The following is a 17233-nucleotide window of genomic DNA, read 5'->3' on the forward strand; positions in this document are numbered from 1 at the left end:
CTTCTGTCCAAATCCTTCCTCCGTCAAGCGGAAACGAAGCAGAAGAGCTCGCTTGACCTTGTCATAGTCTACCGCATCCGCTCCCGGCATGCGGCCTAAAACGCTCAACGCCTCTCCCGCAAGGCACGTGCTAAGGGCAGTAGCCCACTGGTCTCGCGGCCACTTCTGCGCCTCTGCGACTTGTTCGAACCGTGTCAGATAGGCGTCCAAGTCGTTCGTTTTATCGTTAAACGGCGCCATTAGCTTATGTGGACTGACGACCGTGAAACGCGATGTAGGTTCGCTTTGAACCAAAGCGGAATCTGAACCAGCGCTCCCGCCACCCTCGCCTCTCGCGTGGAGGATTTGTAGTTCAGCGTTCAGTTCGAGCATTCGACGAGCGGAGCGCGCCTTGTCCCTTCCTTCCTCCTCGAGCAGATACTGCTCTTCTTCTTTCATACGCTCGCGCTGTTTCGCGCGCTCATCTCTGAGGAATTCCTGGAGGGCGACCCCCTCGAAGCCTAGCTGCTTCCCGAGAGCAATTATTTTTCTAACTCTGCCATTGCACCAACGGTTCTTTGTTCTTAGTTCTGACCGTACGTGAGATATTACTTGAACGCTATGCCTCGCAGTCACGGCCAATCGTGGTCAGTTAGTCCTGTCGCGGACGCCAGTTTGTCAAGATATCGTGTGCGGCTGTGGTGTTGGTTGGCGCCGAAGTTAAATTAATGGGGTCAACCTGCCCACCACTGCACTCTCCGTAAGTTCGGAGGGGGAGGAGCGACAAACTTCGCCACCCCGCGTGTGAAAGATTGCGATTCGACTGCTGACCGGCGATAGGGGCCACGCCTGATTAGTCGTTTACCGGAGGCATGAGGCGTAGGCAAGTTCCGTAGCGAATTAATTTAATTAGGCAAACAACAACCAAGTATTACAATATGCCCGACAAGGTAGTGCCGTACACTGATGTGACGGAAATAACACAAGCACCAATTGAACACGTTAACAAAGCAATTAACACAATGAAAGAAACATCAGGGCGATGCGCAATACAAAAATGTTACGAGACCGAAATACAGTACAAAGAATTACAACGAGAAACACAGAAAGCAAAAATACAAAGATAAAGAGTTGAAGTGAGTGGTGAGAAACGATGGCTTAGCTGCGGAGTGGCAAGGTCCGGTCGCAGGGAGCGTCGGGCTGCGGTTGCTCGTCGCGGGGCTGATGGGGCTCGCGGATACGGGCGAACTCGGGCCTCGCGTCTTCGGGACCACCGTCGCCGCGCTCTACGCGTCAGATCTCCGCCTAGGCTCCTTGCCCCACTTCCCTGGCTGACCTCACTCACGACAGCACGCACCGAAATCTCCAGACCAACTGCCATCGCGCGGCGTTCCCGTCGCCCCCTTCGCATGGCAAAGAATGAAAAAAACAGGAAAAAAAAAGACTCTTCAGGAGCCACGCACAGAGGAATGCAGCTCCCAAAAAGAAAAGAAACGCATGAAGGAATGTCAAAAGAATTCGGCATAATGCCTTAATCCCACGAGGAGCCATTGGGGGCCGCGAACAGTGCCGGGGCATTCAATCCGCTTCTGCTGTTCCCAACACGTGCAAGCGCTTGCCACCTCTATGGCAACAATGCTAGGAGTGGAAGGGAGTAGTTTTGAGTGACCACTCCAGCGCTATGGTGAGAATGCCGTTCCCCCGCGGGGGAGGGGGAAAAATCGAAGCCGCTCCGCGACATGTTTCTGGGAAACAAAGGTCAACGCTGGACAGGGCAGGCATGAACTTTGTCACAGTTGCAAAGGTACTGGCATGCACCGTCACGGAAACTTGGCGCCTGTTGACGACACTAGGCCTCTCAGTAGTGCCCCACCTCCGTGAGTTACATTTTCGCGATTCCGGTTAACTTTGAACAATTAAAACAAAATAGCAGCTGCGGGATGCTCGAAGAGAATTTTCACGCTTAACAAAATATGCACGTGCCACGCATATTTATCAGGGAACAATTTTTTTCAGATGCTATTTTTGTGACTCTAAGATTCGGCGGGCACAGCCAACCCTTTATCTTTCTTCTTGTTGATATTTTCGTGTGTGGTAGAGTTGGCTGCGGTGAAACAAACAAACGAGCAGACTCATGTTATGAACGAGAGTGAAATTTTTCGTCACTGCAACTCAACTATCCAGTTCGAAACAGCACAGCTTATTCCACAGACGTTCTGTACATGCAGCATAATCGTCCACGATTCAGCACATAGAGTAGGGCATGCTCTGCACGAAATGGCGTACGAGTTCACTCAGCACGTGTCCTTCCGTGGGCTATGTATTCTCGTCAAACGACGCGACAAATTTTGAGACACGAGCTGCACATGCACATGAGCACAGGCCTCAAGGCAGAGCACGCTTTCTGTTTGTGAAGTGTCTTTGCGACGAAAACTAAGGAGATTAAGTGGTGCGCTGCAGATAACATACTGCGAGGTTGGTGCGACGCAGACTCGTCACGCACACATGTTGGGGCAAGAACCAGCAAACCCACTTCTATACCATTCCCTAGAACTCCAGAGGTTTTTGTGGACGGTTTTTGTGGATCTTCTCGAGGCAGTTGATTTTATCTGCATCAACACATAAATACACAACTGTCTTTCTGTGGAAGAAACTTTTGCAAAATAATAAAATCTCAGTGAGAAATTTTTGTTCTTTTTTGGGGGTTGACGCCACCACCACATACTGTTCACTGTCTGCAGAGCCTTCGCTCTCACTATGCGTTATATCCCATCCAAGCTGTCATCCTAACTTCTCCTAGGGAATTCGAAAAGAATTCCTCGGATTTCTTTGTGAGTCAGGAGCTGCCTGCATATAAAAAAAGTTCGGCATCGACTCAAGTCACTGCTAGACAACGCCTATGAAGGTTTACACACAGCAAAAAAAAAATAATAATAATTAGGTGCAGCAAATACTCTGATATAAGCGCTTGAAGCAATCATACTTTTTCACACATTTCTCTGGAAGGACGAACGCCAGATTCCTGGCTGCCACAAACGTGTACGTAAGCTGAACGAGGTGAAAGGCTCCATACAAGAAGCAGGCCTAGAAGCGTGAAACTGCAAAGGTATATTCGTTAGACACCCACAAGGCAGTTCTAAATAGTTTAAACAATAAATGGAGGTGTTGGAGCCACCAAATTAGCATAAAAGCGCACACTTGCGGCCTTGGACGGCTGCACATGGAACCCACGATTTCGACGCACAAAATTCTGTTCTATACAACCCGTCGGCGCTATCTATTGACTGTGAATCCAAGCGCCAGCTGTCACAATCGTGGCAGCTAGGAATAAGGGGTTTATTAAGCATATTTTTTTCGTTTAAAAAATTAACTTCCACGTTTGTGCTACCTGGGATACAAAGAGTTAAAATGATTGGTCAGTATTTTTTTAAAGTATCTTTTGTACCACAAGCTACTTTTTTAGTTGATTCAACAGACAGCCTTCATCGGCGAAGCTGACAGCCACTTCACTATACCTATAGGAGGCATATATATGTACGAAGGCACTGACTGAAAACACGCGAGAAATATCCGAATGTGTTCCTGCTGTACGAAATGCAGTGGAATCTGATACGACCTTTCAAAAAGAAAAACAAACATACTCTAGAAGTTGAAATTTCGATCAGTATCGGCGCGGGTTTAGCCGGGCAAGATCTAAATTTTCTCTCTCAGCCTCAATGGCGCCGTTTTCTGACGTGAAGGACGAAACTTAGGTACGGTGGTCTGGCCATGTAGCAATCAAAGATGTCACTTTAAAGGCCGCTCTGCTACTCGGCAAACCCAGTGCAAATAGTCATAAGTTAAAATTTGCAAACGGTTTTAAAACTGTTTTTCTAAATGATTCAGCTATAACGTACGTATTTCCGCCAAAGGTGCGCTACAGATGACCAATGCAGATTTCAAGCGCAGCCTTTTAGGAAACGGAGACCTGAGGCACAAAAAGTGTTAAGCGCCGAGTAAGCCCGAAACCCAGTCCTTATCCGAAAATTTTGGAAAACTCACCCGACATCCGTCTCTCCTAGGCGACAAAATTGCGACGATTATAGAAGAACTTACCATTGCCGCTGCGAATGATAGATTCGCGATCGTAGTGACTTGCGATACACCAAGCTCTCTCCGTTCGATCTTTTGGCGCACAACTTCAATAAGGTTAAATTAGGACTTGGAGGAGGAAATTTAAACACGTTAGGCATTTCACGATACAGGCCTGCGTCGGAGCTCAACCACTGAGGATGGATGATTTTTCCACTACGTCCTTGCCCAGCCTCCGCGGTTGCTGAGTGGTTATGGCGCTCGGCTGCCGACCCGAAAGACGCGGGTTCGATCCCGGCCTCGGCTGTCGAATTTCGATGGAGGCGAACTGCTAGAGGCCCGTGTACTGTGCGATGTCAGTGCACGTTAAAGAACGCCAGGTGGTCGAAATTTCCGCAGCCCTTCACTGCGGCGTCTCTCATAGCCTGGGTCGCTTTGGGACGTTAAACCCCCATAAGCCAACGGAGTGATTTTCAGCGCAATATTTACAAGGCTTGTCGCCGTTCAAATGGGGAGTCAAGAACGACACCAAGAAAGTGCGCGTAGCTAGCAGACGGGTGAGCTGTTAAGGCATTCATCATCAGTTCTCACTGAAGTCACAACGGCTGCCATTTCGTTGTCTACAGGGCACTGCGAAAGGCCACCGGCGGGGTTAAACAGATAATCGTCTCCTGATCTGGCCTGCACAGCTGCACCCACACACTGAGCAACACGCTGGACAACAAAATGGCACCTGTTACGACACGTGAGTACCCTCTAAAGTTAAGCAGGGTGAAGTGTCGCATTCGCATTTGTTGATAGCCGGGAAACCAAATTAAGATGTCATCTGCATATATTTACTGGCGCGCTGGGATGCGATTCATCTGTGAGGCATTTTGGTAAGCCTGCCATAGCTACGTTAGAAAAAAATTGCAGCCTATCTCGTCTTCGGCAGTAGCTGCAAGCACAAAATCACATCAACCTTACCCATCCCCTAGTTCAAGGAGTGCTTGGCTCACCTCCGACTAGTTTTAGTACCGCTACCAAATTGGCAGGTTGACACAAAAGCTGCATAATAAAGTGTGTTTTCTGTCACCGCCAGTTATGATTTCTCCAACAGGTGGCAGGGTTGATGTGGTGGTGGCGGTGGAAACTTTATTAGACACAGGGGAGTTTAGGACACGCAGGTCCTTGAGCCCCTGCACAGCCCCACTGCACTCAAACGTTCATGTCCCGGAGGCTCATGACGCTGGCAGCCCGGCCTGTGGTGATGGCTTGCTTGACCGGGTCCTCGGAGCGCAGTAGGGTCTCCCAAGTGTTAAGGTGCTCCAGGCCCCGCGAGGGAGGTTCCGCTGGCCAGAGGAAAAGGATATGACCGAGAGTGGCTTTGGGGTGGTGGTAGAGGGTACAGGAGGGGTTTGTGTGGACTTCGCGCTAAGGGGAGGGTAATGTGCGTGTTTGGAGCCTTTTCTGCCTTGCCAAGACCTTCCTTCTTCCACCATTGTTAAAACTGAATATACTCCTCTCCAGTGTGCCCTGCAATGTCACTGCACGCTGAATATCTCCCAGTGATCAAAACTATTCTGGGGCCCTCCACTTGGGCATCTTTCCCTCTTCTTTAACTCTATCCCTTCCCTCACAGTAGGTGTCCACTAAGTGAGACAATTTCTTTTGGCACTTTCCTTTCCTCAAACACAATTTTCATTTTTCTCCCAAGGCCAAGACACGTGCCCTTTCCCCAACCCTACCTTGCCTGTGGGCACGTGCATGCACATCCATGGATCTCTTCCACAAGGACAATCACATCCAACCACCACCCCCCCCCCACCATAAGCCATCAACAACCCAGAGCCCCGAGCACAGAGCCACAAGCAAGCTCCCTAATTTGGTTTTCGCCCCAAACGCTTGCGCTGTGCCTTCTTGCCAGTTACCATAAACTGAACAACAGACACCTTAAGTACACTGATATCTGTACTATCTGATGATAGGGAATTTTCTTTCTGGTGCAAGGGCATATGTGTCTAGAGCGCCATGGCACAAGGCATTTCCGTTTTTGCTCAAGGAGGTCAAGGTGTCCAAAGCATTTTCGCCCTAAATAAACCGAGCACCAGGCTAGAGAAAGCTTGTACCCATTCTCATACAAAAACGTCCTATGGGCGCCTGTGGAAAAAGCTATGTCCGTCTATGGCCTTTTATGAAAGTCTTTACGCACCCACAGAGGTGCTTATTGCCAGCTATTGATAAATCTATGCCACTAAAGCTATAGCTTTGGAACTATAAAGCTCTCTTAAGCTCTCTATAGAAAAATATATCAGCCTGAATAGACAGCTATAGACAGAAATAGCAAATTCTTTAGCTATTTGGGCCAAAATTCTATCGCCGGCCATAGGACATTTTTGTAAGGGTTGTATCACCAGTGGGTGCCCGGCTTCATTGGGGATAGAACCCCGCACCTCCCTCATGCGAGGCAGATGCTCAACCACTAGGCCACTACTGCGGTGCCATCCCAGTACGATCTGGCACAGACCAGTAGACTCATCGCCTAAAAAGTCTACAGTTTAGTACCGGGCTGCCAAGGGTTAGAAGGCGACTGCTAGAGTGAGCCTATTGCATGTACTAATTATCACGAATTACTCCCACCAAATACCTGTCCGGTGGGAAGTTTTTTGCTTCCTTTGAAAATAGGGTTATGTCAACATTCTGAAAGGAAAAGTACTTGATTGCAGTCACAAATACCATGCTGGTGCAACAAAATAGCAAGTGCAGCAAACAACCAATTGCAGCTGCTGATAACAGAAGTAGCAGTAATGCCAAGAGACATTGCCCAGCACTCAGTTTACCTGTGCCTCGGTGTCAACACAGCTTTTATTCCATCTTTGTCTAGCACAAGTTTTTTAATTCAACAGTCATGGACATCAGCCATGTCCCATATAAACTCATTCTTCCTCACTCTACTAAAATGTACACGCTGGTCTTAGCAAAAATTGCTTCTCTTGGCCCCAGGCCATGGCACATGAAGATCAGCACATTCTCCACTGCTCCAACATAATATGCAATTAAAATGAGAAAATGCAGATAAAAGTAATAACCACATTGATATGCTCACAGCAACTGACCAAACTGTGAGAGCAAACACTGGCCCAATGCAGCTCACCTTTATCGAAATGAATTTTACACAACAAAGACAACACCGCAACAGCTGACATGAAATAGTGTTGTAAAGCACCGTAGGCAAATATTTGGTTCCAATCAACGTGCCATACGATTCAAGCAACATTTCAGTTTGCCTTGGAGCTCTTTCGCTTATTGTCCATGCCAAGGTACATCGCCTTTTGTTAGCAATACCGTCCATGGCTTCCAAGAAATGGGGAGTGGTTCCTTCAAGCACAGCTTTAGAAGCACTTGTCCCAACACACGGATGGCTGAGATGCAGCAATGTCCTCAGATCAGGCAGGCGCCTTGCGTACATTAATGCCACTGGCTACAAAAACATTTTTAGTGTCCTTTGTGGTTATTACTCCATAGAGTACAGTCCAATGCAATCAGACGCTGCAGTCTCTGCAGCAAGTCTATAGTATCACGAGTGGCCAAGATGAAGAAATGTTGATTCAATGACGAGGCTCCAGGCACAACAGAAGAAAAATCATTATAAATAACAGATGAAACTTGAGCTTAGTTCTGAATCTTCTCTAATGCCTCCATGTCTTCTACGTCCAGCTTCTGAATGGGTCGCCCTGGAATATAAGGCGCAAGGCTTGAAGCAAAGGGTTTCACAGATTTCTTTTCACACAAGCCATGTGCATTCCTTGGTTCATTATTCTTTTAAACTGCCACAGGCGTCCATTACGACAATCTCTGTGAAGGCAATTTCTGAGCTCACACTGTCTCAAATCACGCATCTTTAACGATGCCTCCACCAGCACAAGCTCCTTCCCTTGTTAACCTTTAGCGCTGCGCTTACTGGAATGCAGCGAGAACGCCCGCGGCCTGGACCTGAACCGAAACTTCCCGAACAGCTACAACACACAGGAGGACGAGTAGCAACCGGAGACCGAGGCAGTGAGGCGGTGGAGTAAACAGATTCCCTTCGTGCTGGCTGCGAATCTCGACGTGGGCGTGGTGGTAGCCAGCTACCCCTACGATAGCATGCCCTTCGTCGGTACGCACTCAGCAATGCATTGTTCGCGCTTTACACGGTTGGCTCTTTCAGGATCCGGGAAGATGCCTTGTATGACCGGCGCCTGTCACACCGATGAGTCGATGACATTGTTTAAAGTGTGTGTGTGTGTGTGTGGCGGGGTGGGGGGGCGTTCGCAAGACGCTATAGTCGAATACAACTCAAGAACAGAGCACTTTTCCCCGACAAAGGACGCCCTTCCAGCCAATGGCGTCGGCCGATTCTCAAGAGGCTGATAGCGGGATAATGCACGCCGCGGCGTAACAATACATACAATGCTGGGAGGAGCCTATCTTCGACCATGAAGGCAGTGGACTATAGCATTTCATCTGCCACTCCCTGCATTGTCACGCTAGCAGGCCCATGAGAACCGGCCGACGCCATTGGCTGGAAGGAGGTCCTTTGTCGGCGACACAATAGGATAGGAAAGCTTTTGTAGTGATAGCTACATTACGGTAGTATTTCGAGCCTTCAGCTTGGCGGCGCCGCCACCCTGTGGCTACACCGCCCCCTGTGGCTGCGCCGCCACGCTGTCACGTGGTGCGGAGCAGCTGCCCGTAGCGCGGCGCCGTGGCTGAACACGTAGTTGGCCACGTGACAAAGCTCCACTCAGCCCGCAGCAGCTATCGCGTCACTCCAGGTTTAACCAAAGCTGAACCACCGCAAATATTTTTTTTTATTGTCCAACAGAAAGGGTGGCCAGAGGGCTACCCGCCTAGACGACGGTCGAAAGGTCTTGACTCTCGGCGGCGGCTTCGGCCAGTCGGACAGTTGTAGCTGGGTCGCCGGGTCGGAGGTCAGTAGTAAGGCCTTCCATTGGTATTTCGTCGTTATGCCTCGTCCCCGTAATTTCTCTGGTAGGTGGCGCTAGGCGGCGTGCGTGCACGCACGCGTAGTCGAACATGGTGGCAATCCACCCCGTTTCAAGGGTATTACATTCCGTTTCTCGAGACGAGCGGAGCGTTCTTCATCGCTTTCTTCATCTGTAGTAAACCGAACAGCTAATGCTCGTTACTTTAACGTACGTCTTCCAGACGGTGGCGGCCTTTTTTTGAAAACTGCGGGAAAACCCGCTTTGTTCTTGAGTTGTATCCGACTATAGCAGGTGGCAAAGTGGAAGAGAGAAAAATCCCCCTTCCCATTTTGTGCGCTAGAACTACGTCGGTCACTAGCAAAAAAGCAGTGATGTGTCGTTGTGAAGCCTCGTGGTGACCTCGTGAAGGAGGAAAACCGGTTTTGCGGCAGGTGCCGCCGCGTGGGAAGGACGAAACCCGCGCACGCCAGCTGCAGCCAAGTGAAAGGGAGGCAAACCTGTTCAGTGGAAGCTACGGCCTTACATATACTTACATATTGTGCTAGCGGAGCTACGTTTTTCTAACTTACATGAGAAGCCCGAGCAGGCTTCAGCGCCGGGAAAGATTTCCCAGACCCTTGGAGAAGCAGCCTATGTCAGCTTTAAATGGCAGTTAGACTATCTGATGCTGAAGGCAAAGAAAGCAGGAGGTGCAGACGCGGATGCTCAGCTGGTTGAGCTAGGTGTCTAAAGTAAATTATCTTTCTTCTTGAGCTTTGTCTATCTTTTCGCTCCGTCTCTGCAAGTGCGTGACTTCCACTGAAATAAAAATAGTTGGGGCGGAGGAGGGAAGGAGGGTGTTGTCCACCGACTTCATGACTGTTGTGCCCGCCAGTGCACGATTATATGAATTCTGCTTTGCTCTAGCCGTGCCGGGCGAGTCGCCTTTTAGCAAGCGCATACGTCACTTCGTTTTTCGGCTTCCTCTCAGACTTCACATACGTCGAACGCAAGTATTCGCTGACGCCAGACGACGACGTCTTCAGACACCTCGCCAGTGTGTACTCATCTATTCACGCCAACATGCACCTGGGGAAGGCCTGTCCTCCAGAAGGAATGCCGTCCTTTCCCAACGACACTACTAATGGAGCTGCCTGGTACGACTTCTCAGGTACGTCCCACTCAGTAGTTCATTATATCTCCGGGGCTTCCCCTGCTGCGGTTCGCACTCATCAGGCGAGTCCAGGGATTTCACTTTGAAATCTGGCAAAACTTGAGAAAAACACGCATATCCTGCAGACTAGACATGAAGAAATTTGGTTAGTGCCGACGCCTAGGGCATATTATACATAGCAGTCTCTTTCTTATACTGTTCCAGTATTATTAAATAAATTAAACAAAGAATTGTTTGACCCCTTTCAGCATTCAAGTGATGTTGTTAAGCGATTTTTTCTTAGCAAGATTACGTAATATTGCGCTCAGTTTAAACTTATACCTGTTATTTTTTCTTCGTTTCCCCATGACCAGTTATTTGTTTTTTATAATATCTATGTTTGTGCTGCAATGCATAGCGCTGCTTTTTTACAAAGTGTTTTGTTATTTTGTTTCAGTGTTTATTTGGAAAATTGAAAATCTCTGCCTGTGTACTGTACTGCCAAGTTGATAAAGGGGGCAGGACCTCTGTCAAGCTTACGAGCTTTTAGTCCTGTCTCCTTCTCTGTCCAAGAGAAAAATAAAGACTGAATGAATGAAAAAAAAAGTTCCGCCGCGGTGGCTCAGTGCTTACGGTGCTCGGCTGCCGGCCCAAAAGAAGCGGGTTCGATCCCGGCCGCGGCGGTCGAATTTCAATGAAGGCGAAATGCTAGAGGCCCGTGTGCTGTGCGATGTCAGTGCACGTCAAAGAACCCCAGGAGGTCGAAATTTTCGGAGCCTTTCACTACGACGTTCCTCATAGCCTGAGTCGCTTTGGGACGTTACACCCCCATAAACCAAACCAATCACTTTGGAGCAAACGGTCCTGACGGCGAAATGTTTTCCGTCTTCACACTGCTGCGGGTTGAGTGAGTCCTTGTCTCGGACATCCTTGCACACAGGCAGCATGGCAGACTACAACTACATTTGGGAAGGATGCATGGACGTGACACTGAAGACCTCCTGCTGCAAGTTCCCGCCTCACCAAGAACTCGCCCGCCTCTGGGAGGAAAACAGGCAGGCACTCCTCGCTTACTTGGGCGAAGTCCACAAAGGCAAGTGCTTCCCTCGATCCCGTCCGCAGACTGCGGACACCCTGGGCGGACGCAGTGGGCACAGACTTGAGTATTCGTCTGCTGGGCGATAACGCGAGCTGTCAGAATGGAAAACACCGCTGCCGCACCTTATACACCTCCTCATTCCTGTCAAGGTGAACATCGTCTAATGTAGTTTGCGTATTCCGGAAATTCGTGATGGTTCCCGACATCAAAACACTCTCATCTCTTCTAGGAAAATATGGGCTTCGACTACGTAGTGGTTCAGAACGCATCTCCGCAAAAGCAATACGAAAAATGAGACACATAGAGAAAACACTAAACAGCGCGTGTCTGTTCTGAGTATTCCGCAGCGTCTATTTGCGTTAAGTGTTTCGTTCTCAGTCTCGCGTTTTTGTAGCGTGAGCCACATTGTCCGAGGTTGGACAGTTTCGCGTGGTTCCTGGAGAGCCGTGCTGCGCATGCGTGAGGAGCAGTGACGTCACACGGCGCACAGCTGGCGCACCGCCGGAGCCGCCGCCGCGCGCGCATTCCAGAGGAATGGCGGCATAGCCGCGGCAGACGCACTGGCGCCGGCGCGTGCCCAGCTGTGCGCCTCCGTTGCGCAGTAGCAAAGTCTGACGCTGCGCCGGACACGCTTGCTAGCGCCTGTCATTTTGTGCGCATGCGTAGAGGTATCAGTGGGGGGCATAGATATAGCGGGGCGTTTGCCAGTGTGGTATAGCCATGGAGAAGGAGAGCGAAATTTCTGCTCAGCGGCAATTGATGCTCAACGGCTCAGCGTAGCTCACGCTACGTATATCCTGGCATAGCCGAGCTAAGCCACTGCTAATTTTTCTGCGGGGTTTTTGTCATTACAGCAACATCAGCTGAATAAGTATAACCCTCCTTTCATTAGTAAGAGCGGTTGGGAAAGGTCACGTGAACTCGCACCGAACAAATTTTCCGCAAGATCGGCGTATACAATTTTCCGACTATGCTGCTTTTCTGACGTCCTGCAGATGGAGGCTTTAAGCTCTTAGTTTTTTTTGTTTTTTACTGCATCACTTCAGTGGGAAGCTGGCGGCGCAAACGTTTCGTTCAAAGCTGCGTGACTTTTCGTAAACGCAGTCAATGTCGAATCGTTTGGCGTACAGCATAAACATCAGTTGGTAGATCCTGGGGTCATATTCTATAAGCTGTCCATTTTTCCTTGTTCATTTCGCGTCCATTCAGTCTTCTGTCAGTGGTCACTCAGGTGTACTCGCGTCTTTCAAGCGTTCGTGGCAAGCGACCCGGTCATTGGGTTGCTGGCGACCATTGGCTGCAATTGGCTGCGAAATGCAGCCAGTGGTGAGGTCAGGTCGCCAGCCACCCAATGACCCCTGGAGCTTTCGTGCCTTTTGTGCTTTATATAACGGTACGAGCGGCAAAGCAGAAAAGTATTGGAAATTACGGCGATGCACATGTCTAGTCAGGGCAGTCAAGACAGTTCCTGAAGAGATTGCGTACCGTATTTGCTCGCGTAATGAACGCTCTAGCATAACTAACGTGTCTCCAACTTGGGCTATCAGAAACTACAATTTTTTTCCCTCGCTTAGTACGAATGCCAGCAGGCGTCCATTTTTGAACGCCGGGAGAAGTACGCAGTATTGTAAAGCACCACCTTTGAAATGTCATGACAACTACTGTTGTAGCCGAGAGCGATGAGGCAGAGCCAGCGTAACGAGAAACGTAGACGCTTTATTGGAACGCCCGTGCCGGGCCAAGAATTCACTATGCCCGCGGAACGCAGCGCTTATATAGCGCCGAGAGACGCGCTGTCCATGTGACGTCTCACGCGCTTAGCACGACACCACAACTATGCTTCGCCATACAGGACGAGCAGCCAATGAGATGTTCCGCCAGCAATCCGAAAACAAGTGTATACCATGCCAGGCAACAAGGCGTTTTTCTGTTCCATATGAAAAACTGCGGTTGAGTTTCGCGCTAAATGCCGTGACTTGTGCTAGAGTGAACTCTATAGCTCTGTTCTTTATATGGACAAAACGATGGGCCGCTAAGCGAGTTATATGCACGGATTTAAGGTAAATGCTGTTATCTTGTTCTCGGGCATGGAAACCGTGCTAAAGAGTATCATTTTGCTTTATTTGAAAGAATATTCGTACCCGTTGAAGTATTTATTCCACTAGCCTACTTTTTGTCCTCATTTTTGCCACTTCATTTTTTCTCAATATTTTACCCCGCGTAATGAACGTGCACTCCAATTTTTTTTTTTGCGTTGTCTGGGGGAAAATGCGCGCTTATTATGGGAGTGTGTACAGTGCCTGACAAAAAATAATCCTTTAACTTCATTTCGTAGACACCTCTAAGTCATGAACCAGGGTTATAGATACTATGCCACAAAAGGAAAGCGTTATAATCGATGCATCCTTTCAGTTCTCGGGCATGTGTCCACAACTTGTAGCCAAAACGAATAACCTAGGGATGAGATTAAAGGCAGCACAACGAGTGACATAAAGACAAAAAAAGACAGGTGTAGACAAGAGATTTCAAATGAACGACATGCATTAGAGAAGTGCTACTTGATTATATCCTAAAGTGGGGTGGATATGATTTTGCTCGTGTATCCTCTTCCTAGCGGCAGCCCTGTTCTGTAACGCTTTGAGATCACAGCGGCTAGTATCTCTAAAATTGTCCGTGCATATACTTCAGCCACGACAACAGGAATGGTGAAGAGTATTGCTGGAGCGTTTAAAGCCGGTTATGCCAGTATTAGGCATTGCTTTCACAGGTGCGCACATAATGGTCTTTCCCTTGGCAAGTGCAACGGGAGAAAAGAGTCAGCCAACATGGTTGTTGTTGTTGCCTCAGATACGATGGAGACATGGTGAGGTTAGAGAATTCGGAGCGATATATAGTGGGCACAGATTCCGCAGAGCAGATTTATGTAAAGAAGATGACAAACATTTGTCTCCCGGTGATCTTACTCCGACTGTTGATAAGAACTTCGATAATGGTCAAGCAATGGAGACATGGGAGAGGCCTTTGCCCTTCAGTGGTTGTAGTCAGGCTGATGATGATGATGGTGATGATGGTGGTGGTGGTGATGATGATGATGATGATGAAGCAATGACAAACCACGTCTTTCCCCTTCCCTTCGACCTAATCTGCGCGTTGTTCTACAAAACTTGAACCTCTTTCCGCAGGCGTGCGCGGGATCGTGGAGGACGAAAAGGGGAACCCTGTGGAGAAAGCGACCCTGAAGGTCTCCAACCGTAGAGCCAGTTTTAAGACGTCGTCCAGGGGAGAGTACTGGAGGATCCTCAGGCCGGGAACGTACACTTTGAAGGTGAGATTACATTCCAGGAAACCCCATCCGTGTTTCGGCTGTGAGCACAACTGAATCTGAGGGGTTCCCGGGTTTGTCAAGTGGCGGCGAGAACTCGCAACTTTGAGCCTCCACAATGCCGCCTAATGCCGTTCGCCTTCACTGCGCCCCGCTCACGCACACTATAAAGCGATCGATATCTATTATGCATTTGTTCTGCGAGCGTTTATCGCAACCGTTCCATGACATCGAGATTCTTCCTGGTATTATCTGTAAACCCCCGTGTTCCTGTTGTTCAAGTGCAATTTCGTGTCTTCTACACAAGTGTTTCGAAAAAAGAGGCCATTGGTATCGCATAGATCATGAATAATGCGTGTAGCGTAGTCTAATCAAAGGCGCGAGCAGGGATGCCGCATACGTCACGACCAATCAGAGCCACGCGTCGAGGGGCACAGAAGCCTCCGCCTCCTCTACGTCATTAGGTTTCAGGAAAAAAGAATGCCCTCTAGAGCAAATCGCTGAGCAAAGCGACAGCGCTTTGAGGCTGTTCGTTATCGCCGTGTCACTGAGGCGTCTGAAGCTGGCAGTAACGGTTGTCTAGGCGGTAAGCACCCAAATGACCCGATAATGAAATCTCGTAATATAAAAGCTATTCTCACCGTCTGAACACATCAAAGGATCAAAAACAGCCTGAAGGAATGACATGTCCCAGTTTTCCAGGAACGGTGGTTGACTGTGTTGTTTAGGAGGTCGTGCAAGCGCTTCCTATAGAGCAAAAACGATAAGGCTGGAAGGACTCACGAGACTGGAATGACCTTCAAATTTATTCGACGAATCCGCCCGTTTCATAGCTGCCATTTCAGATGCATACTCAACTACATGAGCAAGTCCAGTCGTTCTCAAATAACCACCGAACACACACTCAGCCCCCTGTAATTATCTGTAACATTCAAACAGCAAAAGACAAAGCAATCACGGGCGCGTCGTAAAGAGCGAGATGACTTCTAAATAATGCGATCGCGTTTCCTTGGCTGGTCATCAGATGCGTTATTCAGGCAGCACTCGGTCATTCATGTGCATGGCCTAACGGCTGAGGCCGGTGTTGGTGCGACATTTTACAGTGCGTTAGAAACGCAGAGAGTATGAGGAGGAATGAACCGCAGACAAGGAAGCGGTAACGTCGCAGCAAGACACTTCAAGGCCCTCTTCGTGAAATTGCTGCTCCACAACATCCATCAGCGCCGTGCATAGCGAAGGTCTTCCTATATACACTTCAGCACAGCATTCGGTCTGCGTGTTCCTACACCGACGTTAGTCAGCCCACACCTTATGACGAAAGGTGGTTCGGGATGCCGTGAAGCCTTGTGGTTCCCACAAGCAACCAAACTATCCGCACGAAATAAGCCTAAACTCTATCATTCCAGCGAGTTATACACGCTGTTTCACCTAAGACTTTAAACAATTTTTAAAAATAACCTTTTGAGTTGGAAGAGCGCTTTTTCGGCATAGCATTGTCAGCCATGTAATACATCAGAATAAATCTAAGACGTGCTAACTAGCAGGTTGGTTAACTAATATAATTAACTTTTTAACTATTGCTGTTAGGCTCCTTAATTATTGAGAGACATGTAGCCCGCAGTAAGTGATATCAGTATCAGTTTTTATAATTTCAAAAGCATGGTTACGCTCTGCACTGTGGCCCAATAAATTTCGGCTACATCGCGCCAAAACACATGGGCCTTCGACAGGCTTTCAGGCAAAGCAACCTCTCCAGTGCACGTAACTCGTCGAAATAGCCAAAATTTGTTGGGCCACAGTGCCGAGGGTAGCCGCGCTTTCGAAATCATAAAAACAGATATGGATATTACTTACGGCGGGCTACATGCCTCTAAATAATTAAGGAGCCTATGAGCAATAGGTAAAAAGTTAACTATTCAATATTAGTTGACCAACCTGCTAGTCAGCACTTTCTAGATGTATTCTGATGTACTACACCACTGGCAATGCTATGCCGAAAAAGCGCTCTTTTAACTCAGCCTATTTTTAAAATTGTGTAAAGTCTAAGGTGAAGCGCCCTGCAGTACGGAAACCTGATGCAGATCATCAGCCATTTGCATCATAAACACCTCGTTTTTATCACATTTTATTCAGGTTTCTGCAGCGGGCTTCCACGAGGCCGAGGTGAACTTCAGCGTTCCGGAGGAGCAATTCACCGTTCTCAACGTGACACTCAAGTCAAGGCACGAAGAAGAAAAGTCGGAGCAGCTGTTGCGCTGAGCCGGATCTTGGGGAAACTCTGCGTAGACAACCGCCCGTTGTGTACGACGACAAGGTGGCGGGAACTGTCACGCTATTTTTGGGTGCGTTTGGATTCACCTCACTGGCATTTACAAAGCGGTGCAAACCAATAGTTCGGAATGAACCTGTGTTCATGCTGCTTCTTCATGTTGAAATGTTGAGTCGTTTGGTTACGTGTTTAATATGTAAACGGCAACCGAGGACAAATCATTAGTTTACCCCTACGGCCTAGATTTGTCGCTTTCTAGTGACAAAGAGGCTACATTAAGTGAAAGCGGCGTTTTTATGAGGTAAAATAGGTGGATAATATCAAAAACAGGGATCACTACTATTGACCGTTTTCGAAAGCAAATTGATAACAGTTTTTCCATCGCGGATCC

At 48.6% G+C, this 17233-nt stretch overlaps 1 pseudogene; it reads left to right on the forward strand.

The window, feature by feature from the left end:
* The first annotated feature begins 7341 nt into the window (after positions 1-7341).
* LOC144119748 (carboxypeptidase M-like) lies at positions 7342-16845 on the forward strand (annotated as a pseudogene).
* The last annotated feature ends 388 nt before the right edge of the window (positions 16846-17233 follow it).

The sequence above is a fragment of the Amblyomma americanum genome, chromosome 2, assembly GCF_052857255.1.
Source record: "Amblyomma americanum isolate KBUSLIRL-KWMA chromosome 2, ASM5285725v1, whole genome shotgun sequence".
NCBI classification, from domain to species: Eukaryota; Metazoa; Arthropoda; class Arachnida; order Ixodida; family Ixodidae; genus Amblyomma; species Amblyomma americanum.